The sequence below is a fragment of the Pleurodeles waltl genome, chromosome 1_2 (assembly GCF_031143425.1).
Source record: "Pleurodeles waltl isolate 20211129_DDA chromosome 1_2, aPleWal1.hap1.20221129, whole genome shotgun sequence".
NCBI classification, from domain to species: Eukaryota; Metazoa; Chordata; class Amphibia; order Caudata; family Salamandridae; genus Pleurodeles; species Pleurodeles waltl.
The window spans coordinates 797,964,741-797,990,725 of NC_090437.1; the positions used below are offsets into that span (position 1 = coordinate 797,964,741).

The window sequence follows — 25,985 nt, forward strand, 5'->3', positions numbered from 1 at the left end:
ATACATCACCGGCACAGACTCCGTCACATTCACCAGCTCATACCACTATGAGCCAAGATGACCAGGATGCGTGGGATCTCTATGACGCCCCAGTATCAGACAATAGCCCAGAGTCGTACCCTACTAAGCCCTCACCACCTGAAGACAGTACAGCGTATGCACAGGTGGTAGCCAGGGCAGCAGAGTTCCATAACGTGTCTTTACACTCAGAGCCTGTCGAGGATGACTTCCTTTTCAACACCCTCTCCTCCACCCATAGCAATTATCAAAGCCTCCCTATGCTCCCGGGAATGCTAAGGCACGCTAAACAGATCTTTAAAGACCCTGTCAAAAGCAGAGCAATAACTCCAAGGGTGGAGAAGAAATATAAAGCACCGCCCATGGACCTTGCTTTTATCACATCACAACTGCCACCAGATTCAGTTGTCGTAGGAGCAGCTCGTAAAAGAGCCAACTCGCACACATCAGGCGACGCACCACCTCCAGACAAGGAGAGCCGCAAGTTCGACGCAGCTGGGAAAAGGGTTGCAGTACAAGCTGCAAACCAGTGGCGCATCGCTAACTCGCAGGCGCTCCTAGCGCGATATGACAGAGCCCATTGGGACGAGATGCAGCATCTCATCGAGCATCTACCCAAAGAATTCCAGAAACGGGCAAAACAAGTGGTTGAGGAGGGACAAAATATCTCCAACAACCAAATACGTTCCTCTATGGATGCAGCGGATACAGCTGCAAGAACAATAAATACCGCGGTAACCATAAGGAGGCACGCATGGTTGCGCACATCCGGCTTCAAACCCGAGATACAACAGGCAGTGCTCAATATGCCGTTCAATGAACAACAATTGTTTGGACCCGAAGTGGACACGGCAATTGAAAAATTGAAAAAAGATACTGACACAGCTAAGGCCATGGGCGCACTCTATTCCCCGCAGGGCAGAGGCACTTTTGGCACGTTTCGCAAAACAACCTTCAGAGGGGGGTTTTGAAGTCAAACCACACAAGCTAGTACCTCACAAACAACACCGTCTACCTACCAGGGACAGTACCAAAGGGGAGGCTTTCGGGGCCAATACAGAGGGGGACAATTCCCTAGAAACCGGGGAAAATCTCAGGGTCCCAAGACCCCACCAACCAAACAGTGACTCACAAGTCACTCAACCCCTTCACACAACACCAGTGGGGGGAAGACTAAGCCAGTTCTACTAATTTTGGGAGGAGATAACAACAGACACTTGGGTCTTAGCAATTATCCGGCATGGTTATTGCATAGAATTTCTCCAACTCCCTCCAAACGTCCCACCAAAAACACAGAATATGTCAAAACAGCATTTAGACCTTCTCCAACTAGAAGTTCAAGCATTACTGCAAAAAGACGCAATAGAATTAGTACCAGGTCCACAAAAGAACACAGGAGTTTACTCACTGTACTTTCTAATACTAAAAAAAGACAAAACACTGAGACCAATCTTAGATCTCAGAACACTAAACACCTACATCAAATCGGAACACTTTCACATGGTCACGCTACAGGACGTATTACCACTGTTGAGACAACAAGACTACATGACAACCTTAGATCTAAAAGACGCGTATTTCCACATACCGATACATCCCTCGCACAGGAAATACCTAAGGTTCGTATTCATGGGAATACATTACCAATTCAAAGTGTTGCAGTTCGGTATAACAACCGCACCGAGAGTCTTTTCAAAATGTCTAGCAGTAGTAGCTGCACATATCAGAAGGCAGCAAATACACGTGTTCCCCTACCTAGACGATTGGCTAATCAAGACCAACTCCCTAACAAAGTGTTCACACCACACAGATTATGTCATACAAACCCTCTACAAACTAGGGTTCTCCATCAACTATACAAAGTCACACATTCTGCCGTGCCAAACACAGCAATACTTGGGAGCGACAATCAACACAACAAAAGGGATAGCCACTCCAAGTCCACAAAGGGTTCAAAATGTTTACAAAGTCATACAAGCCATGTATCCAACACAAAAAATACATGCAAAGATGGTATTAAAACTCCTAGGCATGATGTCCTCATGCATAGCCATTGTCCCAAACGCAAGATTGCACATGAGGCCCTTACAACAGTGCCTAGCATCACAATGGTCACATGCACAGGGTCACCTCCTAGATCTGGTGTTGATAGACCGCCAAACATACATCTCGCTTCTATGGTGGAACAGTATAAATTTAAACAAAGGGCGGCCTTTCCAAGACCCAGTGCCACAATACGTGATAACTACAGATGCTTCCATGACAGGGTGGGGAGCACACCTCAATCAACACAGCATCCAAGGACAATGGGACGTACATCAAAGAAGGTTTCATATAAATCACCTCGAATTGTTAGCAGTATTCCTAGCGTTGAAAGCATTTCAACCCATCATAATCCACAAATACATTCTTGTCAAAACAGACAACATGACAACAATGTATTATCTAAACAAACAGGGGGGAACACACTCGACACAGCTGTGTCTCCTAGCACAAAGGATATGGCAGTGGGCAATTCACAACCACATTCGCCTAATAGCACAGTTTATTCCAGGGATCCAGAACCAGCTAGCAGACAATCTCTCTCGGGATCACCAACAAGTACACGAATGGGAGATTCACCCCCAAATTCTAAAATCTTACTTCCAAATTTGGGGAACACCTCAAATAGACCTATTTGCAACAAAAGAGAACGCAAAATGCCAAAACTTCGCATCCAGGTACCCACACCAGCAGTCTCAAGGCAATGCTCTATGGATGAATTGGTCAGGGATATTTGCGTACGCTTTTCCCCCTCTCCCTCTTCTTCCATATCTAGTAAACAGATTGAGTCAAAACAAACTCAAACTCATACTAATAGCACCTACATGGGCAAGACAACCTTGGTATACAACACTACTAGACCTGTCAGTAGTGCCTCATGTCAAACTACCCAACAGACCAGATCTGTTAACACAGCACAATCAACAGATCAGGCATCCAAACCCAGCATCGCTGAATCTAGCAATTTGGCTCCTGAAATCCTAGAATTTGGACACTTAAACCTCACACAAGAATGTATGGAGGTCATAAAACAAGCTAGAAGGCCATCCACTAGACACTGCTATGCAAGTAAATGGAAAAGATTTGTTTGCTACTGCCATAATAATCAAGTTCAACCATTACATGCATCTCCAACAGATATAGTAGGATACTTACTACATTTGCAGAAATCAAATCTGGCCTTCTCTTCCATAAAGATACATCTTGCAGCAATATCTGCATACCTGCAGATTACTCATTCAACTTCACTGTTTAGAATACCTGTCATTAAAGCATTTATGGAAGGCCTAAAAAGAATTATACCACCAAGAACACCACCTGTTCCTTCATGGAACCTCAACATTGTCTTAACAAGACTCATGGGTCCACCTTTCGAACCCATGCATTCTTGCGAAATACAATACCTAACGTGGAAAGTTGCATTTCTCATTGCCATTACATCTCTAAGAAGAGTAAGTGAAATTCAGGCGTTTACTATACAGGAACCATTTATTCAAATACACAAAAATAAGGTAGTTCTAAGAACCAATCCAAAATTCTTACCAAAAGTTATCTCACCGTTTCACTTAAATCAAACAGTAGAACTACCAGTGTTCTTTCCACAGCCAGACTCAATAGCTGAAAGGGCACTACATACATTAGACATCAAAAGAGCACTAATGTACTACATTGACAGAACAAAACTAATTAGGAAAACAAAACAACTATTTATTGCATTTCAAAAACCTCATACAGGAAACCCAATATCAAAACAAGGTATAGCCAGATGGATAGTTAAGTGCATCCAAACCTGCTACCTTAAAGCAAAGAGAGAGCTGCCTATTACACCAAAGGCACACTCAACCAGAAAGAAAGGCGCTACCATGGCCTTCCTAGGAAATATTCCAATGAACAAAATATGTAAGGCAGCAACATGGTCTACGCCTCACACATTTACTAAGCACTACTGTGTAGACGTGCTATCTGCACAACAAGCCACAGTAGGTCAAGCTGTACTACTTTATTTCTTTATAACTTTATTTCAAACTACTTCCACTCCTACAGGCTGAACCACCGCTTTTGGGGAGATAACTGCTTACTAGTCTATGCACAGCATGTGTATCTGCAGCTACACATGCCACCGAACGGAAAATGTCACTTACCCAGTGTACATCTGTTTGTGGCATTAGTCGCTGCAGATTCACATGCGCCCACCCGCCTCCCCGGGAGCCTGTAGCCGTTTGGAAGCAATCTCCAACATTTGTACATTTGTAAATATATTACCTTAACCTTTATTTTGTACATACTTATTCATTCCATTGCATGGGCACTATTACTAACATACACAACTCCTACCTCACCCTCTGCGGGGAAAACAATCTAAGATGGAGTCGACGCCCATGCGCAATGGAAACAAAGGAGGAGGAGTCCCTCGGTCTTGTGACTCGAAAAGACTTCTTCGAAGAAAAACAACTTGTAACACTCCGACCCAACACCAGACGGCGGACTATGCACAGCATGTGAATCTGCAGCGACTAATGCCACGAACAGATGTACACTGGGTAAGTGACATTTTCCTTATTCACCTTCTGAACTCCAGCATGGTCATTTTGAGGATGTTAAAGCACCCTTGAACCACCATTTCCAGCGCCTATTGTGCCACATGAATTTTAAATATTTTGTTTTTTTTATTTACATTGTTCTATGAAGAAGTCATATACTCTGTTATTGTTTAACGTTTTACAAGTTTTTCGGTCAAATTGTAATTGCTTCTGAATATTTTAACGGTATGATCTGATTGTTACAACAGGATCCAAAATATATAACTACAGCATGTAGTGGGAATAGATTATGACCAACATACATTATTCAAAATGAAACAATTAATCGTTTTTGGAAACCTGATTTAATCAAGCTTAGTGTACAAATTAATGAAACATAGTAATAATACCAACCAATCAATATGTTTAAAGTTCATCACAGTCTCTGAGTATACATATATGCACAGATTTAGTCAAGCACACCACTACAATATCAAACAGACAACGAGCACAACAAATTCTACACAAAACTAGAGTTGTTTCCTGTGGTGGGCTCCCAACCTTGAGATGGATAGGCCAAATCCGCTTTGGAGCAAACCATTTGCACCCAGGTGTTGACTCTGCGCCTCAAATATAACAGTTCACAGTTTACTGCGGTTTGATGTTATTTCAGGTTCACTTCAGATATGGTTTTCTTAATTTGGTAACTGGTGTCCACCCGGTATGGCACACTGTTTTCTTGTCTTTCTGTTTTTCCTGAAGAGGCCGGAACTTGTGTGGCCTGATAGCTCTTGACTGAACCTTGATGGGCTCCCTCCACGAAATTTGCAGGGGGGCCCATCAAGGTTCATTGCGCCTTATCGTCCTTTGACAAAGTGAGTGGGCCATCTGCTTTTTTTCTACTTTTCCGCGATAGACCCTGTTTGTGTATACAGTGGTATCTCATGCCTATGAAACCTGGTGACAACGTGATATTATGTCAAGACTGGAGGCTAACAGTATTGCAATAAGCCAAGACCTTTCTGTTATCCATGTAAGATTGGGTGACAGACACCAAACTTGGAAGTATCTATGCCTGCCTCAGAAAGAATCCATTTCATCCAGCAAGCCAAATTGGCAGATAACACAGGGTGGGATGGTTTCTGGAGAACAATTAGGAGCTGACCCCCATTAGATTGTCGGGATTCTCTAGTGCAATCCTCATATTCCTTCAGACAATGAACAATACAAAGTTTTGGAAAGCTAGTGTAAGTAATTTGTTTAAAAAGGGTTTTAGTCTGTCTAGTTAGGGAAAAGGTAACTCCATCAAGGGCAAAAACTTTGCATGAAATGTCAAAGGGCTTGACATCTGACATCCACCTGCAAGACACCAGGCTTAGTAAAATAGTTAGTTAAGTTGACAGTTGTTTCTGAGACAGATCGGAATTGGCTGGCCACCATTGGAGGAATTTGAGGAGGATATTAACATCTCACAGGTTAGAATATTTCAAAAGAGGGAGGTTGGATGGTCAAATACCTCTCATGACTCTACTTACCAGGGTGTGCTCTCCAATCTGTTTACCCTCAATGAGAGAGTGACCAGCAGAAATCACGGATACATAATTATTGATGGAACACTATCCTAGACCACTGAATGACATTTCTGCTAGGTTGTTGATGACAGATATAATGGGGGTCCCCGTGGGATCCAAACCATGCATGTGGCACCAACCCAACCATTTTCACCAAGCTGAAGCGTATCGTTATTGGCTAGACTTAGACCAGGATGCTGAGATGAAGTTAATAGACTGTTTTGAAAGATTTGGCACAAACTTGTGTGTCCTGAAATGCCACAAACCATAAGCTGAAGGTTGCTCTGAAGAAGAAGAAGAAGAAGAAGTAGAAGAAGAAGAAGAAGAAGAAGAAGGGGATGGGACAGGCTTACTGGATCTGTCAGAAACTTCTGAAAACGAGGGAATTTGGACTGGAAACTCCTAAACCATTCCCAACAGAATGGGGATCTAAGGCTGAACTCTCCACAGGGGAGTGATGAGAATCCTTCCGCCCGTCGATGAAGAGTCTAGACTGAGACCCTGGGGATCATTAGAAATGTCAGGAAGGCGTAATGGATAGGACCCTTCCACTGCTGAAGAAAAGCATCCGTGGCTGTGGCCATCGGATCCTGTCTCTAAGAGAAGGACCAACTTAACTGGTGGGACAGACGGAATGCAAATAGATCCATGTGACACTGGCCCCACCAAGCTTGAAGGGCCTGGAAGACTGTTTGATGAAGTTTCCACTCACTAGAATTCCTGAGGTACCTCGAGTTCCAATCCGCTACTACGTTGCATTGACCCAGTAGATATTCTGCTGTTACTGATATGTGATGTTGGAGACAATAGTGCCAGAAGTTCTTTGCGATCTCCACTACAACTTGAGACCTTGTCCTTCCTAGCTTGTTTATGTAGCGGACTGTCGAGATGTTGTCCATTCTCAGCAGGATGCAGCAACTGGAGTGAAGGGCTTGTGTCCTTATTGCACAGGACTAGTCTAAGAGTTCTAAGCAGTTTATGTGTAAGACGGACTCCTTGGGACCATTGCCCTCTGGTGGAGACATCGCTGCACCTGGTACCCCACCCCCACCAACTGGCACCTGATTCCATCACAATGTCCGGCTGAGAGCTGAATATGGCCATGCCATTGCAGGCTGACTTGGTCTAACCACCATTGGAGTTTGGCTCTGGTCTCGGGGGTGAGTGCAATTAGTTCGGAGTACTTTACGCATCTTTGTAGATGTTGTATTTTCAGGCTTTGTAGAGCACAACAGTATAGGGGAGCTGGGAAGATCGCTTGGATAGAGAAAGCCAAAAGTCACACTATTCTGGCAAGGGTTCTCAGAGATATTTTGTCTTTGTGATGAGTGGATCAGATCTCCTTCTGGGCCATTCGCAATGTCTGGGAGGGAAGTGACAGGAGGGAGGTAGAGGAGTTGATTTGGAATCAGAGGAATTGCATACAACGGAAGGGAGAAAGAACAGACTTCTTTGTGTTGATGAGGAAACCAAGGTCCTGCAGGAGCTGGAAAGTCCAGTCCAGGTGACGCAGGAGGGTCTGCACATCTTGGGCCATGGGAAGAATGTTGTCCAGATAAATGATCAGACAAACACCTTTGATCATTGACTCTCCACCCCTGGGCGCATGACCTTGGTAACAAGGAAGAAAGTCTGAAGGGGAGAACCTCGAATTGGAACCATTGGTCTTTCCACCTGAATTGAAGCAACTTCTGGTGTGGTTGCCAAACAGGGTGTTGAGAGGTGTGCATCTTTCAAGTCGAGGCAAACCATCCAGTTACTGTCCTGAAGAATGTCTCTGAAGAGATGGATTCCCTCCATTTTGAAGTGACGATAGAGGATCCAACTATTGAAATCCTTCAAGTTTATGACCAGAGGGAGTCTGTCTCCTCTCTTGGTCATTACAAAGATATTACTGCAGAAACCTGAGGTGTCTGGTTGGGAAGGCCAGATTGCCCCTTTCGTGAGAAGTTGGTCTATTTCTTGTTGAATAAAAGACTGATCTAGTTGGGAAAAATGAAGAGGCAGTGGAAGACTAACTTAGTGGGGGTCCCCAAAGAATTCCATCTTGAATCCCATTATTGTCTCTAGTACCAATTAGCTGAATGTCAGAGAAGACCAGCTGGTCAGAAAAAATTGTGACCTGTCCCCCAACACCACAGAGGTGGGCTGAATCAATCTTACCTTGACAGTTTGATCTAGAGCTGTAACTAGACTGCAAGCAGAATGATCCTCTGTTGAAGCGAGGTCAGCCACCACACGCCCTGGCGGGGTAGAAAGTTTCTTGTGCCTGGGTGGAGTAACCACAGTCTCCGGTTGTGGTGGAGGATTGGGGGCTGCGAGATGAAACTGGGCCCGACAGTCACCCTCTGTAACAGCCGTCCCTGGTAAAACGGCGCTGCTGAAAGACTTTCTGGTGGGATGTCTGGGCCTTGTCCAAGGCTGTCAAAGTGTGCACAAATTTACCAAGATCTTTGGTGAATTTGTCGCCAAAACCACCCTGTTGGCCAAACGGCCCAGTTCATCGTTCTTAAGCTCAGTAAGCTTAGGGTCTATGCGCATGAGCACTGAACGCCTGCGCTCGACTGATAGTGCACGATTGGCATTGTCTAAGAGGCATATTGTGCACTGAGCCCAGCCCACCAGGGTATCGGAGTCGATAGGAGTGTCAGTTTGTTTTGCTGAGATGGCCGTGTCGAGTATCTTGCACAGGGGTCCGGAAAGGTCAAGGAGTTTGTCCTGACAGGCCTTCCAGGACCTGTCTAGTTTTTTTTTAGGGTGCTTAGAGACCTTTTTGAGGAAAGTGGCAAGGTTGGGGTCAAGTTCCATGGTCTCTGACTTTGTGTGGGATGTTGGGGTGTGGGCATTCAGAGCGGAGTTTGTTCCGGACATCCCCGTCCACCCTTTGCGTAGCCTGTCATGTACACAGCCTGAGACTGCAGGGAGGAGGAACCAGTCCAATGAGCAGGGGTGGACAATATTGTCAGGATCAAAGGGTTATGTGTGGGTCTGGCGAGTTGACTGGGGAAGGAGAGAACAGGTCACGTGATGGCATTTTGGAGGTTGGTATGAGTCGTCATCTGAATCAGAAGTAGGGGATTGAGACTTTGTCCGTGTTGTCATCGGGAGGAGGAAAAGAGTTGGAGGGGCCATTGGTGGACAGTTGTGGCTCCAAATACACATGGTCTGATGGAAAGGAGTGTGACATTTGAGCCATGGTTTCAGCGTGAGGCCAATTGGATGACTGTGGAATATCACTGTCATGTCAGGGACATTGTGTCACAGGGGGTTTCTGGGCCATAAGAGGAGGAGGTCTTTATCATCTTGATCATAAGGCAGATTGGAAGGGATGTCACATTCTGCCATTTAATTCAGCTGAGGATAATCCAAAAACAGATTCTAATCAGTGCTCTCTGTCACTGGGTGGGGCCACCCAGGTAGGAAGCCGTGTGGAGGAGGCAATTAGAGCGAGCAACTACAGGGGAAAACCTGTAGGATTATAAGACTGCACCCCTCAGGAATAACCTGAATAGCCAGACACTTGTCCAGGCTACAGGCATAGGGGAGACGTTTGTTTGCTGACCCTAGTGGTTAGTTTACTGTGTAAACTCTGCAGCTGGTTCTCACTTGCGGAACCTGAGTATGCAATTGTGAGAGCAGTCCCAATACACTCAGGGAAGGTGCCGACTGCACGTAGGATGTGGATGAGGGTGGCTAGCTGAAAAGAGGACTACACAATCCTTGCGCTGATGCACGTCTTCTCCCTGCCTCCTGGCACCCTTTTCGGTTGCAAATAGTGCAGTGGGAAGCAAGAGCGACTCTTGTAAAGCCACTGTAAAGGAACAACTGACAGGGAAAGAACTATGATAATGGAAAGAACACTTATCATATAGCAGCAAAGAAAGAGGACGAAGATGATGGCAGGAGACCTCCATATATATGTGGTTGAGAGCCGTCATTGGCATATAGGACATGATGTCGCTGTTGGTTGTTTGGGAAATGTACTATATTACAAACTTTAATTTCATTGGCTGCTGTGTGTTTTGAATAATGAACAACAAAGAAGGAGAAGCATAATGTGAAGCCTCCAGTCCTTATATAGATCTCCCTGGTGATCAACAGCTTACACTGTTCTAATGAGCAAATAGAGTGCTAACATTCTGAATCTATGCCAAAAGTGTGTCACATCTGAAGGCCATCTTAATGGGATTGAACAGGAAAACTGAAAAGATTTTCTTCTGAGGATACTGCAGTAAATAAGGAAATTAGAGAGCCAGGCTCTGTGTCCAAATATACCCCCCCACCGTGCAATGGAGCGGGCATCTTACTTAATGTTAAAAAAATAAAACCTAAAAATTCACTGAAAAAAGCAAAGATTACACGAACGTTATGGTTAGGAAATAGAACTTTTACAAAATCTCAGCAATTCCGTGTGGGACATGAGTTATAGTTACTTGAAATGACTCCAACTATAACAGCTGAATTTCTATGGTTTTGTGCATGTAAAATCTGAACCTAACTGTAACGTCCCTGTAACCTTTGGTATTTGAGTGTATATATATCTATATATATATATATATATATATATATATATATATATATATATATATTCACCCCATTACATCCACTCGTCAAGGACACCACCGAATTGCAGTAAGTGTTTTTTATTTCACCCGATATGTCCTCACCAACGCGTTTCGGCCGTAGCCTTGCTCACGGTAGGTGAAAGAGGAACTGATGTGGTCTTTATATACAAACAACCAGTGAAATCAAAAACAGACACCAAGCAGTGATACAGTAGCCACCATTTTAACACAGGTACCATTTCACACATTTACAATTTCATGTATGCAAATAGCAATTCTTGGACCGCGGTGTCCTAATGTTTATACAATGTAAAATTGATAAATCCTCATGATAAGTATAAATCAAGGCCATCAATGCCACACAATTATGGGACTTATAAACCGAAGGTAAGATAAGCAGAAAATACCCAGCAAGAAGTATCACTTTCGTCTACCTGCCTGCCAGTGTATGCAATCCAAGCAAATAGGCATGTCTTTTTGATTACAGCAAAGCAGATTAGACTCCAATATGAAAGTCCATGTAAATTCAGTCTCCCCCAATCAAAGGAATTCTGGGATATGTAGTCCTCATAGATATATCACATATCAACCTAGAAATTGGTATAATTCCTGCATTTTTTATAGTAATGATATAACATGCTTATTATTACAAAATCATGAAATAGGGACCCAGCCTGGATGAAGTGACGAGGGGTTTCATAACAAATTAAATGGGAGCATCAAAGGGAACAAGGATGAGTGCCCACAATGCATGCTTCTCCAAACCCTGTGCTGTCATAAAGGTAATCCACAGGGCACCTTCAAAAGATGTAAATCACCATACCATACCATATTACAAATCGCAAGTGCATATATCAGATTTTAGTGCCCGTATGCCCACACTTGTGATCATCTCCTGTCCCCAGTTCTTCTTGGTCAGAACTATTCCTGAAATACACACCATACCAGGTTATCCAATCATCCAGGATACCATGGCCCAGAGTACTTAGATGGTGAAGAACATGCTATCAAAATGTGACTTTGATGCAGATCTCACCCATGTGGGCTGCGACCATATTTCTTAATCAGATTAACGGCGGCAAAAAGAGTGCAGGGCACAGATCAGCTACTCTCCAAAGAGTGAGAAACCATAAAAACAAACAATAAAAAAACAGTTCAAATCAGTTCACAGTACCGAAATACCCTCTGAAAACAAAATATCTTTGGTGCAACTAACAGATCAGATCAAAACAAATGTACTGACATTTCCACACTGGAATTGAGGCCAATCAGTGCCAGTGTATCAAAGTCAAGAATGTATTTTGATTCTATTACTCTCAATTTATGTACTTTGTCACCTCCTCTAGGGCCAGGGGCGATTGCATCAACCACAACATATTTCCAAAGATTCTCATTTCCAAAATGCTTCTCTGAGAAGTGCCTGGTCACCGGGTACTGTTGGTCATTGTGTCGGATGGCTTGTTTGTGCTCAATTACCCGCTTCAGTGGATTGTACTACCTATATACAGCTTATTGTAAGGACAAATTAGGCAATACACACATTAAGTTGTGTTGCAATTATAATTACCTTTAATAGAGTGTGTCCTGTTAGTATTAGGAATCTTTATGTTATAGCAGTTAGCACTGCAAGCTTTGCAATGCATGCAGCAATAGGAACCACTAATACCTCCTACATGTCTGTTAGGACTATTGTGAGTGACCATAGTGTGGTTTAATCCGTCCCTGAGAGAGCAACTCTTTCTGAAGGTTATCTGAGATGTTTGCACTCCCTAGCAGGACTTGACACTTTTTTGGTTCACTGGGTTTTGCACTTATGACGGCTTTTATGAAACTCTCTACATTGACTTGTTTCTTTGGCTCGCCATGGTCTGGGTCTTTCCGGCACCCGACATACTTTTTAGTCATGAGGTGCTAACGTTTTAAGCACCCTGCTCTTTAACTTCAATCAATCATACTGTATGTACTGACATTGTTTGTCTATTAGGTACTTCTTAACTCCGCTGTCCTGAAGAGGCCTGCACTTGACAGGGCCTGAAACACACCAACACCTGTTTTTTGGAGAAGTAGTTTGAAACTAAAAGGTCATTTAAATGTGTTTGGGAATCACATTTTCGACAAAGAAGTGGACGGAAGTGTCCTCTTGATGTGCGCTTCGTTGAGACTACATCCTATGTGGACTGGTTTCATAAATTAAGGAACACAACCACATTAAGCTGAGTGAATCAGAGGCGTGGAGTAAGGCTGTATTGAACTGAATCTTCAGCCAGGAGTCTGGCAGTTTCTGTTTTTTGTTTGTCTTAAGTGATTTGTTGATGTATGTCTTTCGAAATATATATGATGCTCTCAGATTTCAGGTGCTAAATGCGTTATGTGACAGGCTATTGCGTGACTCTTGATGAATTATAATAAATGTGTTCTTACAAATGATTCTTTATATTACTAGTGACTAATTCATGTACTCACTGTTGCAACGATGATTGTATTATTTTTCCCTACTATAATCCTTTTTTGTGTATATTTCATAAATGGTATTTCACAGTCAGTAGAAGGTTTCAGTGGACACTTCTACCCCACAAACCTTAAGGCAATGCCCTTATGCAAAATGTAATTTACAACTCCAAAGAGACATGGGCTATACTTCTATCAAGATAATATTATGTCTGTGTTGATGTGGGAAGAAAGGTGGAGGAGAAGACTTCTCCAGTCTATGCGCCTAAAAAGTATATGGTAATCAGTGTTTTCTTGGGGGGGGAAACGCTTATGGAGTGCTGAGTTTCTCATCTGTTATTTCAGAAGTACCTATGGCATGTCGACACTCAGTCAGTGTCGTACTCAGGCATATCTAAAATCTACAATCTGACCTGGACCGTCCCAAACTATAAGCAGGGCTGACTGAGAGCCATGGTGAGGGTGATCCCAGGATTTGCAAGAGTACATACTTTCAAATGCTTCTACATATGTGCATATCAGTGAAAAATAAATATATTTAAATAAGGGACCAGTTAGAAAACCACGTATGTGGAAATGACACAATAGGGGTTAGAAACACACAGGCCAAATCAGGTAATACAGCATGAAATGGACAAGAAGTTCAGTCTTACAGGTTTAAAGACTGACTTCATATGTCAGCAAGTACTTCACCTTAGTCCTTTATATAACATTTCAATCGTTCAAGTATGACCAAATTTGACATTCCTGACAACCAAGATCCTTCTCTCAGATTAGCAGCTGATTTCCAGTTTTCAAGAAGATGCTTTGGCCGCGATTATGTCCTTCACTCGTATTATTTCACGGTATAATATAAATTGGTTCAATTAAGCTATTTGTTGATTTAAAAATGTTAATACTTCTGAATATTCAAACTCAGAATTTTGATGGGACTCAAAGCAAACAAATAATTTGGGAACAATATTCACTTGGCCAAAGATGTTTTGCCCTCAAGCATATCTCGATTGAGCTTCCAAATTGAATCAGATATTCTCACGAGATGTCTAAACTAAAATAAACATAGAACACAATGTTTTTTCAAGGCGGCTGAATTTGTTAAACAGTTAACAGACAGTATTCTAAAATCTAAACTTGTCTGCCGCAAGAAAAGAGTCAAGCTCTCTGTCTAAAGTAAAAAAATACTATTTCCGAAGGGAATTGGGTTTTCTAGAAATTGAAGGTTATCACTAGCCCTTTACTTTTTACAGAGGGAGGCTCTGATGGTCTTCTCTTAGGGAAGAAATGCCAAATTCACCAGGCATCAAATTCTTAGTGGCTGATGACATACCTTATAATGCTGAGGTCACAAATACCTCCTCTATATGCAGCAGAATTAATAAAGACAACCTTGTCAGCTTTTAAGTTTTCCAAATTGGGGCCACAGGCTCCAATTATGAAAACCTCTGAAGTACAACACAAAGGAGTTAAGTTTTGTAAATGTATTTGCCACATCTGAATTAGAGTAGGTATTATCCATCTGAAATAGATACGTCAAGAAAATGAGTGTAAGTTTCTTTTGGAGTGGGGGAACACGGCCTGTCTCGAGAGCTTGCCTTGAGTGATGGAGACATTGATAATGGTAAGTAGGGGTGTGAGAGAGCATCCCCAGAGAGAGCGTTGAAGAACGACGAGGTTAAGACATCATCTTCATAAGAAGAGGCTTTCAGGGAGCTGAGTATGTTGATGAAATCTGCGAGTAATAGGGCTTTGAAGGGTGACCAATGTGAGATTCTACACGAAGAGGTGGGTGTAAGATACCAAGGAGGGTTGGTGTTGTTGATGTGCTTTTGGATCAGCCTACCGGTGGTGTGATTAACTTGACCTTGGTAGCATTGCTTAGATAAGTAATAGATGGAAGATGAATGAGGGATTATAAAATGGGCCCTTTGTTTATTTAAAGCTATTCCTGTTTGTAAGGGAGGGCATTTTGAGGGTAGCCTATGTAGAAAGTATTTTCTGTGATGGAAAGTGAACACACGCTTCTTTTTTTGCTGAGATAGTGTAGTTCACATACAACTGGAATTAAAAGATGTGGCGTGAGAGTTCTGTGCACATGTGGACTTATTTACCATCCTTAAGAACTGTTGTTCTTTGTTGGATTCAAGTGGAAGAGAAACAACCCAAAGGAATGTGCCAAATTACAGACAGTAATAATAAATGCTTTTTGGAGTCCACACAGAAGAAACTACGGTAACCCCGGCATGCACTGGATAGAGGCAGTCAAGGGAAATGATCTAAAGAGTCCCCTCTGGACGGGCAGAGAAACAAGATGTTGGAAGAGGAGCAAAAACTTTCACACAAGTTCATGGGGTAACTACCATCAGCTTCAGTGCCCATCTACTGCCTCATTCCACTTCGTCATAGACCGACAGGAACCAATCACTTGTCTAATTTCATATGTCCTTAGTTTTTGAAGCAGGCACTAAGTCTGGGCTGGAGGCATCGGCTGAAGTGCCTGCACCATGTCCCAGGCAGCAAAGCTGATGACTGTTCCTCTTCTGGGCATAGTGTGCGGAACCTGCTGATCCCCACAGTGGCAGAGCTGTGCCACAAGACTCCATGGCACTGCTCCAAGAGAGGAAGAGGAGGAGCAGCAGGGGCTGGGCCGCCAAGAGTAAGGGGCATTTATGCTTGTCAGAATGCCTCTCTGGAAAGACTTCCGGGTTTCTGGGATGATATTTGGAGGTATGCTTATTGTTATGCCATCTGTAGACTGCTACTTGATGCTTTTTGTACAACTAAACTGCCACCCTGCAAAGGATATTAGACACCTATGGATCAATGGTTGCAACAACATTGGAGTTAAAAATAGCCGATCCCGTTCTACCACAATTCAACCTCAGTTCTACAAAAATGGCATAAACCTGAAAAACTGAATTATTTTTGTCAATGAGTAAGGCTATGTATGTATGTATGTATGTATATGGGCATTTATATAGCGCGTTCCGGCCCTGGCATCGAAGCGCTTGAGGACATAAAGGATAAGAAGACGACTGAAGCCAATAGCCCTACCGAAGAAACAGACAGGTTTTCACCCTTTTCTTAAACATCGCGAAGTTCTGTTCTTTCCTGATATCAAGCGGTAAACCATTCCAATATCTGGCAGCCGCCACTGTGAATGCTCTATCTCCCCACCTAACTCTGCGCGTTCTACAGACCTGGATCAGAAAGGACTTCTCCGATCTTAGGGCGCGTCCTGGATGATACCACCTGAGTCTGTCCACCAGGTGTTCTGCAACAACCCCATATAGTGCTTTAAAGGTAAGGCAGAGAGATTTAAAGATAATCCTCTTGCCCACCGGCAGCCAGTGAAGAGACTTAAGGCTAAGGGAAGCCGAAGCTAAACGTGGAAGTGCCAGAATCATACGAGCTGCATTATTCTGAATTAGTTGCAGTTTCCTCAGAGTGCACTCATCAATATCCAACAGCAATGAGTTGCAATAGTCCACTCTGGACATAATCAATGCCAACATAACCGTGATTCTTTCCTCCTGCTTCAAGAACGGTAAGATTTTCCTCAGGATTTTCAGGGTCCAATAGCAAGACTTCACTAAGGCATTAACCTGCAGTTTAAAACTTAATGCTTCATCAAAGATCACACCTAGGTTTCTAGTCGCTCCACACAGGACTGATAGTTGCCCACAATCATCCGGCCACCATCGCGACCCCCACAGATCCTTACTACAGCCATACAAGACAATCTACGTCTTGTTGGTATTAAGCTTAAGCCAGTTCTGTCTCATCCACTGAATAATATCCTTCATGCAGCTATTAAACTGCTCTGCCATTTCCTCCCAGTTGCTCCTGGACACTGGAATAATAATCTGAGTGTCATCAGCATAGGAGGAAGGCGTAAAACCATATGATCGAATAAGTCTTGCCAGGGGGGCCACATAGACGTTAAAAAACGTAGGACTCAATGAAGTCTAAGGCTACATCTGCATAGATGGGTGTGGAAGTCAAATCACCACAAACATGGATAAACAGGAGAGCACTTTATTCACTCGGGCCCTCTGCAGCGCAAGGCACAACCGTGTTAGAATCCTGGGTAAGTGATACAGATACAGTCCAGACACAACCACAATTAGACGCCCTCGTCTTACAGATTTCTGCCCTGTCGGTTGGCCTTGAAATTGCCACATGATCTGCCATTCTTACTTGAAAGTAACTTCTCTTCCTGAAACTTGTCCATAGTTAATGTAAGGGAGTATTCCTGAAGTTTGTATGTAGACCAACTACGTGAAGTGGTCTGTCACCATTTGTACTTTTTTCCCTGCTATATAAAAATGCAAATAATTAAGGAAGTAGCACCCAGGCACTGATTACATGTAGCCACGTCAAGTGATCTATACAGCATTGTATCAGGAAGTGCATAACAAAAGGGTACCTTTGGGGTTCTAAATAAAAGGTTATGTCCGTTTCCTCTTGTTTATGGGTTGCCTTTGTGAGGGGAGCGCCTCCTTGGGGCTTGTGGTCTAATTGTTGTGTAGTGCATAGCATGACCCTGCTCTCATTCTGGGAGCCAGGCCTCGAAACGCTTTGACTGACTGGCTAATTGTCCTGAAGTTCATTGGTTGGTGTCCACAAATTAGCAAATGATTAGCTACAATCCATTGTGTAAGGCAGTTGCAGACTTCGTAGCTCTATACTAGTAAACATCTCACTACATGCACCCTCAGGATATACCTACTAGGCAGCCATTATATACATATTAGTACATGAATACATTTCTCTCTTAAACTCAGAATGCTTAAAGGAAGGAAAGAAAGTGTGAGAAGAAAGAAAGATGAAGACAGAAAGAAGACAAAGCAATAAAGTGAAAGATAAAGAAAGAAAATGAAACAGAAAGTTAGAGTAAAAGAGAAAGAAAGGACCAAAAACAAAGGGGGGAAAGAAAAGATGCAGATGAGGAAATAAAGAAATAGGAAGGAGGAAAGAACAGAAAAGAAAGAACAGAAATAGAAGGAAGCTGATGAAAGACAGAAATAAAAAAAGATAAAGAAATGAAAACAAAAGATAAAGAAAAAAACACCATGAAAGAATGTGAGCAAAAAAAGGGAGAAGCAGAAAATAGAAAACAAGAAAAATGAGAGGAGTAGAAAAAAGAAAGAAAGGACAATGGCATGGGCAGTGCAGGGTCCACCCCCGCACCCTCGGAATGGCTTTTGCAGACTGTGTGCATTCCGAAGATGCTGGACGGCCCACTCTGTTCTACAATATAGCACTTGGTTCCCCTAAGGGAGTCCAGTGCGATATCTTTACACAGTTCCTGCCGGACTGACCGGCGACAACACACACTGCAATGTTCCCGCCGGTCAGCCCAGGCGGGAACATTGTAATACACTCAGGGGTATGCCTCTGCCATGGAAGTAGTGTCCTCCCCACAAGTTTGGCGGTCCCTTGGTGGGACCACCAAACTCGTAATGAGGGACTGTGTACCTGCGCTTCTGTATTTCCATTCAAATTTGTGCCCCATGAAATGTTTCAGAGGGAATATTATGAACGCCCCTGGACAAGAAATTGTCTCATAATTAAACTAAGTGTAGCAAGTGACCCAGCAAAGGGTCAACACTGTTACTGTGACAAACTGTGTGGTAGATGAGATTGACAAGAGTTGACATCACCTATGATCTGCATAAGAGAGAGGCTAGTGAACAGAATACAGGAGGCAGCAGCTACAGATGTGGGACCAAGCATACGACCAACACCTATGCCCATGGAGAAACTTTTAGATAGCATATCCCACCCTGAAGCAGTCGCAAGAGGAAGCAATGTTGTCTCTTCTCCTCTGAAATAAGAGTACCAAACACTACATGACATGGATACATGGGCAACTGAATGTTGTGTCATACAAAAAGCGGTTACTACAGCCATGCACCGACTAATGCATTCCTGTAAGATGTCAGTCACGCATGATGCTCAGTGGGATCTGTATTCCAAAGGTTTGCACCTGCCTTTTTTAGCCCAATAAAGACTCGAGAAGTTTCCCCAACCCTCCACCTACTGCGCCCTTTTGGATATTTGGGGCAGTTTGAGCATAAGCCTTCACAAATAGTTTAATGAAAGATATCCGAGATAAACGTCTATCCTTTCCTCTCTCACTGCAGAGGTGTCTAAGGGTATCTTGGGTTCGTGGTATCCCTTGCAGGGAAGTGAGAACGTGTTTTGTTTACGAAAAATGTAAAACAAGAGCGGTCAAGAACACACATTTTGTTGCTAAAAATTGCGTCAACAAAATGTTTACTGTTCTAAGATTGCCATCTTTCCGGCTTTTAGAAACAGCCAGTTGAAAAAGAAACATTGTTTTGCAATTTTCGAACTAGTATGCATAATTTGTATACTTTTCGGTTTCTACCTCCCTGCAGCCTGTGGGGAAAGAAGTATGAAGCTCCTGGGTGAACCAGGAAGGCTGTACATTTTTGAAAAGTAAAGACAACCCTGAATTCAACAGGGTGTGATTTGTGTAGATCACTTATCGTCGTCTCAATTAAACTAATAATTGAAATTAAAAATAATGTGAAAGTAATTTAAAAACCTGATAAAACTGTTGTTTTTTTTCAGACTGAAGCCTTTCTAAAAAAATTATGTATTGTTGCATCCATCGTGCTCTTGCATCACTGGGATATGCAGTGCTTGAAAGTCATTCAAAAACATGTGAGATCCAGAGCCATCCACCAACATGAGTTTTTCGTTGTTTCAACCAGAATTCAATTCATAAGGTAACATCTAATGAATACAAATATGTATGAAGAAAATGTGTTTTTTACTTTGCTTAATCATCTGAGTTTGGGAACAGGGGCTTCTTATACCACTGTGAATTTGGGATTACCCTTGGAATGTGGTTATTTTGAGAATATGTTACGAACTGTCCCTTTTGGGCACACTGGCTTAAATTTGGAAACCAGAAATGCAGTAGATAATAACAAATGCCCTACTACTCTGTGTTCCCACACATTTCTTGATAAAAGCAATACCCCACTTTTGTGATGGGCCTTTTGCCTGCAGCAGGAAACATCATGATTTTTTCTTTGTAATCCCAATCATTCTGGGGATGTGGGGGAGCTGTGGTATTTGGTCCCTGGTTGTTCCAGCAGCCAGGGAAACTTTACATCACTTGTGTAGGTGAGCTTACTGACTTGGACAGAAAAGGCCCAGAAATGTACTGTTGAAATGACAGGAATTTTAAGCCTATATCAATTCTCAAGATGTGGGCAGCTACAGCATTTAAGCCCATGGTTGGCCAGCACCTATGGAATCATACCAACCCCAGACATTTCTGAAAATTAGAGACCCAGTGAAATCCAGGGTAATTTTACTTGGGTGGTTATCTTTGTGTTATCCTACCCACAACGCCCTTCCAACATTATAAAGATGCCTAAAACACTCAATTTCCTTCCACTTTCCATTAGTGATGGCCACGGTATTTAGGCCCCAGGCGGCCCAAGGGAATCCAGGGTAGTGTGTTGTTTGTAAATGCCATTAAGTATTCTTACCTGGAAGACCCTGTAAATGTCAAAGAATGGGTAAAAAAAAAGATCTTCATCCAACAGCAAAAGCCTTACCATTCTGCATTTCCACATTACTTCTGATGAAAACTGTATACCACATTTTTGGGAGGGCCTATTGTAAAGGGCAGGACCAAGTCAAAACTGAGACCCCTTGAATTCAATATAGTACCACAATGTTGTCTTCACAGTTACAGTGCTCACACCAGAGGTATTTCCACACCTGGGTGTGAGGATGTGGTGCCTATGCTCTCTGCACTACATAGGGAGTGTGGAGAGAAGAACATGAACATCACATTCACCACACTGAAAGCTATAAGTAGTGATAGATCAATGCATTCACTCCTGATCGCATGGTCAGGATCTCTGTGCACACAGGGCATGTTTTAATGTCATGTGCAAGTATGAATCATATGACAACAAATAGTCATGTTGGTGAGCCCTGTGCCATCTAAACACAGGCAGAGAGCATACTTTAAAAACGACCTGCACTGCCATCTCACATGCTTCCTTAATGATTCAACCAGCCTACCAGCTCAGGCTGATGTTGAAATTAAGCACATAAAAGATTAGTAAAACCAAACAGAAGCAAAAAGAGATTTTAGGAGCATCAACATTTTGTAACATGGGCCTTGATACCAGTCATATAACCAATTTGGGAATCCACACCTCACCATCCTTATCAGCACCACCAACTTTGTAACCTACAACTCCTACATTTGCAGAACCGGACATGACATCAACTCACAGAAAGCAGACTTTAGTCGGGTGACCCAGGGCCCTTAATGAGGGGACAGTAGCAATTGGCAGATGATGATAGTGTATGAGTACAGCTAGCGAATTCAGGGTGTTAAAGAGGTCTATGCTGCAGGTGCAGAAAAGACAACTCAACGTAGTTCAGTTGCTGAGAAAGAGCATGGATTATGTCAAATCAATTATCAATAATGGCAAAGATCACAGTACCTTCTTCCTGAAAGGACTTCTTTCTTTCCTCATTAATGAGCCTAACCCACTGTTGTAGATACCTGCATGTGATTTGTACATGCTGGTGGTATATTGCATGGGCATGAGTCCCTTTACCTGGGGTTTTCTCTTCTTTTGACTTTTATGGCCACATGTCAATGACACACCCAGAAAAACATTAAACATTAAAGTGTAGGTCATCATTGTGCTGAAGGTCGTCCCATGAAGGCGATGGGGACAGGATTTCCTGTCTGTCCTTATGGAGGAAGGTAAGGGAGTTCTTTCCATTGACCCCCTTGCATTAAAAATTTCCTGGTCATAGCCTAACGAGGCTTACGGCAGTCCAACGTGGCTGAATCAGCATCCTACTTCCATTCACATATTTATGTACTAAGAGTGGTGCTAGTGGTTCTAGTCACTCCTTTGCATTGGTCCTCTTTTCTGCACTTTCTCTAGAGCTTGCTGCTCTATAAAGTTGTTTCCACACACAGACTTCTAAGTCCTAGTATCCTGGGACTCCCCGTACCTACTTCACCCAGTTTATCCTGCTGTCATCTGCCCAGATGACAATTTTTATAATTCTCTTCAAATTTTAAAATTATTAAACCTATTCACACTTCACTTTCAATACATTTTTGAAGTGTACCATCTCTGTCTGCCTTGATTAATGGGTGGCACGCCAGGCCTTCATCCATTAAAGTTCCTCTTGGAGAATTCTTCATTTTAACTTTATCTTGCAGAGTCTGATCCAGCTCTGCTCCCTGGCCCTGGCCAAGCATAGGCAGTTCCTGGCCAAACATGCCAGGATGCCAAGTGTGTTAAAGAAAATATGCCCAGGCAGAGACACAATACAAATGTATACCTTTTCGTAAACAGGGTCTAGGGAGATCATTTGATGAGACTCAAACAAAGAGTTAAGCAGCTGCTGGATACTGAAGTCATGAGCAAGTACACCGTTGACCTTCAGATTAATACAGAATTGTAAACGTTTGCCACTAAGCAAACAAATCAGAAGTTTTTTGCCTGAAATCCCAAGTATGAAACGGAGGCTTTAAACGTCATAGATGGGCTTAACATGAAGGCATAGTTAACATTAATAGAAAATGTCTGAAGCAGTTGCAATTACACTAAGGTAACATTTTAAAATCTCACAAAGTGAAACCTTTCCTCCCAGAAAAGAACGTCAGAGCTGCTGTTCAAGTCCTTCAATTTTCACATCTGGAAGGTAGCAATACCCTCCTACCTAACGATCTCCCAGACTTGACAATGGCCCCCTTTAAGGGTGTTCTGCATGCTGAAGCACAACAGGACCACAAGAAACATGACACATCACTGCCACCATGATCGACCTCCATTAGCTCCTTTGATGGCCCACGCCATCTTTAATAATAAGCTGCATCATTTACAAATTCATCCCAGCTGGCGCTCCTTCCTGAGTGGCTGTCAAGCTCACCATCTCCACGGACTCTAGTTACACTCGTAGCTAGGACCCGATCAGAGTGGAAACTAAGAAGTGCAAAGCCACCTGGCAAAGCCAACAAGTCTGACTTTTTGGCTGCTAGTGCAGACTTGTTGACTTTTTTTAATACTGCATCTGAGATGGGAAACAGCACACGAGAGAGAGAGAGCAAGAAAACACACATACTGCCACAGAGTGCTGAAAGAAAAAAAATATTTCATGAATTAAGTAGTGGAATGACACAAGCCATTCAATACAGTACACAGTGAAAAAGAAAAGCTCCAGCTGCAGACCAAAGAATAGAGAAGAAAAGTATTGAATAAGTCAGGGGGATGAGATCGAGATACAGAAGAAAGAAGCCATCCAGTAAAAAGCAAGGGCTGACCCACATCACATTTTATGTCACACTCTATGTATTTATTGTACTGTACTAGTGACAATAAGTCTTCGACAACAGATAGCCAAATGCTATATTTAGACAAGACCTAAAAAAACATGGCAACAATCCTTCTTTATCTACGCCTCTACGATCTGAACTGTTATCCCCAAATCCATCAGAACTGCTCAAACTCTGCTCTCTTCTAGGGAAAAGCTGACATTTTGCCTCTTTAAAGAACACCGCATCGTGGTGCAGCAATAGTCCACAATGCAGTTACTCCTCCCATCACACATTGACTGTATCTTTGCCGTTAACGCTGTTTTGGCTAGGTTTGCACAATACAAATACCATACACATTTGGATAAGTAATACTTTATACCTCAGGCTCCACATTATTGTAAACAGATGGTGGTGTATTTATTGATTCTATACAAAGCTGGAAGTGGTAGTTCACTCTCAGCACTTAATGAGGTGACGACGAGTTCCAGGAACCAAACAAGAGAACTCACCCTTGTCAACGAGTTTTTAGAAAGTATCAGTCATTTGGCCCTCGACCATAACTGTAAGTTTCAAGGCGCTCCACTTCAGCTCTTAAGCGGCCTTGCTGCCTAGTTTCACTTCGGCTCCAGTGCTGGGCAGCGGATTGATTACAACTCTCTCCTGAGAGGGAACTCAAAACTATGAAAACAAACTGCAGAAACATTTCATAGCAAGGGTCCTCTTCTCTCTAAGGGACCTTTTCAAGTCTTCTGGCAGCTGCTGTTGCTTGTTCAGGTCTGATTTATCTTTCACCTACTTGATAAAGGAGCGTATTAATCACTCACTGTAACACGGGGTGGAAACTTTCTTATGCAGAACATACCGTTTTTCTTTTCTTACCGCCCATGCAGATGTGTTGCCTTTTAAATCTGCTTTTGTTTATTTTGGTTTTGTTGTTGGGTTTACGAGACCTCGGCCACCAACCAGAGCCTGGCGGGTGGCTCTTTACAAAAATATCTTCCATCTGTCTACCACACAGGGCGCAGGCGGTGACACAGCATGACATGAAGCACGAAGCAGGCGTGCCCTGCTTGTCCAGACAAACAGCACAGAATTGCAATGCTTTCTTAAAATCAATAGTTAAAGTGTATCGTAATTTGTTTTTTGAGAATCTAAGAGAGCCGTTATTTTTCCATAGAATTACTTACATTACCTAAAGCGAACCATGAGGCAAGTCATTCAAATTGTGTTTGTTTTCTAAATTCCCTACGTGTCATTGTTTTCTGGGAAATTAAACGGGTTCTGTTAGCTTTGTGCGGGGATGAGGGGGTTGCTGAGTTCCTCTATAGGCTCTTGTTCCGCCATTGCTGGCCCCCCCATTACTTGTGGTTCTGGCCACCAGCTTCTCTGCAGCCTGCTGGTCGCAGATAGTTTGTTTCTCCATTGCTGGGAAGTGGGACATCTAAGAGGACTGAAGCCATCAAAGCTGCAACATCCAGCACTTGCTTCTGGGTCGACTCTAGCCTTAGTACACGCTTGGGCAGGGCCGGACTGGCCGTAGCGGGCATCGGGCGTTTTCCCTGGAGGCTGGAAGGGTGGGGGCTGGTTTTGCAGCGGTGGGGGCCTGTTTTGTTACTTGGGACGGGTTTTGCAGCAGTGCTGCAATATCAGCCTCCAGTAACAAAAGGAGTGTAGAATGGCATACCTGACACTGCCACTTCTTCTTTTGATGTGTCTTCCACTAGGTCACTGTAGGAAAGTACCATCTTGCCTGGCATGTTACCCCCATTTTTCACTGTATATATGTTGTTTTAGTTGTATGTGTCACTGGGACCCTGCCAGCCAGAGCCCCAGTGCTCATAAGTGTGCCTGAATGTGTTACCTTTGTTATGACTAACTGTCTCACCGAGGCTCTGCTAACCAGAACCTCAGTGGTTATGCTCTCTCATTTCTTTCAAATTGTCACTAACAGGCTAGTGACCAATTTTACCAATTTACATTGGCTTACTGGAACACCCTTATAATTCCCTAGTATATGGTACTGAGGTACCCAGGGTATTGGGGTTTCAGGAGATCCCTATGGGCTGCAGCATTTCTTTTGCCACCCATAGGGAGCTCTGACAATTCTTACACAGGCCTGCCACTGCAGCCTGAGTGAAATAACGTCCACGTTATTTCACAGCCATTTTACACTGCACTTAAGTAACTTATAAGTCCCCTATATGTCTAACCTTTACCTGGTAAAGGTTAGGTGCAAAGTTACTTAGTGTGTGGGCACCCTGGCACTAGCCAAGGTGCCCCCACATTGTTCAGGGCCAATTCCCCGGACTTTGTGAGTGCGGGGACACCATTACACGCATGCACTACATATAGGTCACTACCTATATGTAGCTTCACAATGGTAACTCCGAATATGGCCATGTAACATGTCTATGATCATGGAATTGCCCCCTCTATGCCATCCTGGCATAGTTGGCACAATCCCATGATCCCAGTG

At 43.1% G+C, this 25,985-nt stretch overlaps 1 long non-coding RNA gene across 1 annotated transcript in view; it reads left to right on the forward strand.

Moving 5' to 3' along the window:
* LOC138304247 (uncharacterized) overlaps positions 1-19,922 on the forward strand; it is a 188,255-nt gene extending 168,333 nt beyond the window's left edge. The window contains exon 4 of the long non-coding RNA XR_011205525.1: positions 19,765-19,922. This is a non-coding gene — a long non-coding RNA (uncharacterized lncRNA). The remainder of the gene's footprint in view (positions 1-19,764) is intronic.
* The last annotated feature ends 6,063 nt before the right edge of the window (positions 19,923-25,985 follow it).